Genomic DNA, 4,708 nt, shown 5'->3' with positions numbered 1-4,708 from the left:
AGCAACAGCATGATAAATGGAGAAAACATTGACATTGTCAAAGATTTCATTGTATTTGGAGCTACAATCAATGCTCATGGAAGCAGCAGTCAGAAAATAAAACAGTGTATTGCATTGGGCAAATCTGCTGCAAAAGACCTCTTTAAAGTGTTGAAAAGCAAAGATATCACTTTGAGGACTAAGGTGCCCCTGACCCAAGCCGTGATATTTTCAATCACCTCATATGCATGCGAAAGCCGTACAGTGAATAAAGAAGACTGAAGATTAATTGATGCCTTTGAACTGTGGTGTTGGCAAAGAATATTGTGTATACCATGGACTGCCAGAAGAATGAACAAATCTGTCTTGAAAGAAGTACAGCCAGAATGTTGCTTAGAAGTGAGGATGGCAAGGCTTCATCTTACTTACTTTGGACATGTTATTAGGAGGGACCAGTCCCTGGAGAAGGACATCATGCTTGGTAAAGTAGAGGTTCAGCGAAAAAGAGAAGGAACCTCAATGAGATGGATTGACACAGTGGCTGCAGCAATGGGCTCAAACAATTGCGAAGATGGTGCAGTTTCGGGCAATGTTTCGTTCTGTTGTATGGAGGGTTGATATGAGTAAGAACGGCACATAACAACAAAAACAATGTATACGTATATATATTAACTCATTGCCATCGAATCAATTCTGACTCATAGCAACCCTATAGGACAGAGTAGAACTGCCCAACAGAGTTCCCAAGGCTATAATTTTCACTGAAGCAGACTGCCACATCTTTCCCCACGGAGCAGTTGGTGGGTTCCCACTGCCAACCTTTCGCACCACCAGTGTCTTCACCACTGTACCACCAGGGCTCTTTATGTGTATATACATGTATGTGTATGTGTGTGTGTGTGTGTATGTGTGTGTGTGTGTATACCAAGATGGGACAAAGAGAACAAAATAGGGAGTATATGTATATATATATGTATATGTATATGTATACACACACACACACATATATATATCTCTCCTATTTTGTTTGTTCTCTTTATTCTGTCTTGGTTTCTAAGTCTCCCTTTAGACAGAATTAGAGTACCACAAACACTATTAGGCCCATACTCCTTCAAGTTCATATTTTTATGGTGCTGTAAGGTAGGAAGGGCTTTAGTGTCCTAGACAACCCGATTTGACATCTGTATAGTTCTTCCTTGATGGTAACACTTAATTATCTTAAAGCTGGTTGGCTTTCTTCCAAGTGCACGCAAACCATACTGTTAATCTTGTAAATGCCAATTGAGTTTAGGCTGACTCACGTTTTTTTCACTGTCCTTGTGCTTTCGGTTCAGCTTATTTGGCAAGGCAGGTTTCTTTGCTTATGTCTATTTCTAGTGCACTATCAGATGACTTTTTTTTTTTTAAATTTTACTTTCCATCAGCATTTCTGCAGGAGTACAGCTTTGCAGAATAGCAGTCTAGGTGTAAAGGTAAGCAAAGGTGCAGCGTTTGTAAATACCTGTCCACAGAACATGGTTTGCAGGGTGGGTAGACTAGAAGCAAGTTAGGAACTGGAGATCAAGGCAGAAAAGTAGCTAGTAGTCAGGTTGTACATAAAGCCAAGAAATATGGGCTTTACTCTATTGAAAAAACAGTACAGTGACTGATCTGTGATTCATAAGATCACTTTGTTAGCCAAATACAGGGTGGATTAGAAGGAGGGAAATAGCAATAGTGTTTGGAACAACTAACAAGTTATTAAAATAGCCACCCAGGGATTAATCCATCTCTGCTGAATCCATCTCTACTGATATTCTAATGTGGTAGCATTGTTTTTTTAAAGTAGTTGAAATTGGACAGAAAAGAAAGTGGTACAGAAAAGAATTGAGATGTTGATCTAGTTTTAAATAATCATCATTTAGTCTAAATAACCATTTATATGACTCATTGAAATGACTTACTAAATTTTATGAAGATTAAAGGTAAAGATATTGTTGTCAATTACCGTTGAGTTGTCTCCAACTCATGGTGACCTTATGTACAACAGAATGAAAGGTTGCCAGGTGCTGCATCATTTCATGATCTTTGATATGGTTGAGCCGATTGTTGAGGCTATTGCATCAATTCAACTCATTGAAGCTTTCCCTCATTTTTTGCTCATCCTCTACTTTACCAAACGTGATGTCCTTGTCTAGTAATTGATCTTTCCTAATGATGTGTCCAAAGTAAGCAAAACTAAGTCTCATCATCCTTGCTTCTAAGGAGCATGCCAACTGTATTTCTTCTAAGACTGATTGTTCATTCTTCTGGTAAACGAAAAACCAAATCCATTGCCATCGAGTTGATTCTGGCTCAGGTAGCCCGTTTGATATTTTTGTCAACACCACAACTAAAATCCATCACTATTCTTCTTCTGTCTTCTTTTTCCATTGCCCAGGAAAAGTAGTGTCCTTCATATATGTTAATAGAATTAAAATATTAGCATGGAATATATTTTTAGTAACTTACCATCTTGCTTATGTATATTGCTAATTTACAGATTTTAGCTTATCTTTTACCCTCATTTTTTCCTCCCTGAATATTGCTACCTCTATCGGCCCCCAAATTAGACAAATCAGGAAATCAATCATCAAACTTGCATAAAGTTTTCAGAAATTGAAATATAGAGTTTCTCCCTTCTCTTTGTAACATCTTTCCAATTACAGTGTTTTTTACGTCTTTATAACTTGCATTTGAGAAACCTAAAACACTTTGAAGTTAAACAAATTAAACAGTGCCCACTATCCCTGTTATGTTGCCAGTCTTTTGTTAACAGTGGTCATATTTGTCCACATCTCATCACAGATTTTGCTATTGTTATTTTGGATATTATATTTCATATGACAGCTTCTATATTCAGAATATGTGTTGGAGATGTTATTACTCCTGGGAACTCTGAGAGGATTGGAATCAATTATGCCTAAAAAAAAAAAAAATAACCTGAGAGACAGGTGCTGTTTATCACTAGAGTTTACAAATACACAAATTGAGGTTCATGACATTTATGTGTACACAGAAAAATATCGACAACGCTTCCCCACAAAAGCAAAAAACAAAAAACACTAGATGAGTAATCATTAAGATTCTCACTTAATAAAGTTCTTGGCTTAACATATAAAGCCACACTGTCTGATTCAGAATTTCTTCCTAATAATATCTTTAATATTTTATCTATTTAAATTATAGATAGCTATAATTTAATAGCTATTCAAAGTGTAGCTATTTTGCTCAGAAAAAGATCCTAGTGTACCTTAGTATTTAGTATATGTAGAAAGTGATGTCATAAAACAATAGAGAATATGATTATTCAATAAATCAATAATTGGAAAATAGGTTATATATATAAGAAAAAAGAATTATCTAAATACATATCTTCCAGGATACATAAATTACAGATTGATTAGAGAGTATAAATAAAAACTCCAAATATTAACACAAAACTAAAGCAAAAATCAGAGAGTTATTGTAGTTCTGGAAAAGGGGATGACTTGCCAAGTTTCAGACTCATGCAGGACATCCCCAAGGAAAATATTGATAGATTTAACTGTATTCAATTAACAGCTTCTGTTTGTTATTAAAAAATAAAAATAAAACAGTAAACCTCATATCTAGCCAGTGCATTATTTTAACAGAGAAATATTAAAAAAAACCTAAACAGCCAACAATAGAGCTTAGATTCAAGAAATTATAATCTACTTAGAGATGATACAAGTAATATTTATAAAGAATTCATAATGATACATGGAGGGCATATGTTTCAATATTAAAACAAAAAAAGCCAGATACAAATCTGTGTAAATCAAATGATAACAATTACGCAAAAACACATCTAGTAATATCTTAAATTTAAAGAGTTTTAAATATACCTGTTACATAACGGCAACCATTTTAGCAATTATATCTTTCGATTCCAAGTCCTATTTAGAGAACAATTTCTTACTAAAACCTTTTTGTTGTTGTTTTAGGTTACTTTGTCTATTTTTTTTATTTGTTTGGTATTTTAATAAAGTCATTCTAAATTGTTAAACTCAAAATTTGAAACTACTTAAACTTTCCAAATCAGATATTTAAAATAAAGGATAAATGACTGTCATGGTTTAAAATTCAGGAAACACAAATTCTTGTTGCCTAGATTCTTAGTCGGACTCAACTGCTAGGAATGAAAAATTGAAGAGGAACTGCATCACATTAATCATCAACAAGAATATTTCAAGATCTACCCTGATGTACAGCGCTGTCAGTGATAGAATAATATCAATGTCTACAAGGAAGATCAGTTATTATGACTATTATTCAAATTTCTGAACAAACCACTAATGCCACAGATGAAGAAATTGAAGATTTTTACCAACTTCTGCAGTCTGGAATTGATTAAACATTCAATCAAGATTCATTGATAATTACTCGTGATTGAGATGTGAAAGTTGGAAACAAAGAAGGATCAGTAGTTGGAAAATATGGCCTTGGAGATAGAAACGATGCCAGAGATCACATGATAGAATTTTGCAAAACCAGCGACTTTTTTTTTTTTTTAATTTTATTGTATTTCAGGTGAAGGCTTACAGAACAAATAGTTTCTCATGAAACAGAAGTACACATGTTGTTTTATAACATTGGTTAACAACCCAACAACATATTAACCTTCTAACTTCTCAACATTTTTTTTTTTTTTGGTGAAAATACACATAGCCAAAGATACACCGTTTCA

Source organism: Trichechus manatus, unplaced genomic scaffold (assembly GCF_000243295.1).
Source record: "Trichechus manatus latirostris isolate Lorelei unplaced genomic scaffold, TriManLat1.0 scaffold00107, whole genome shotgun sequence".
NCBI classification, from domain to species: domain Eukaryota; kingdom Metazoa; phylum Chordata; class Mammalia; order Sirenia; family Trichechidae; genus Trichechus; species Trichechus manatus.
Note: the sequence above shows the minus strand (reverse complement) of the source record.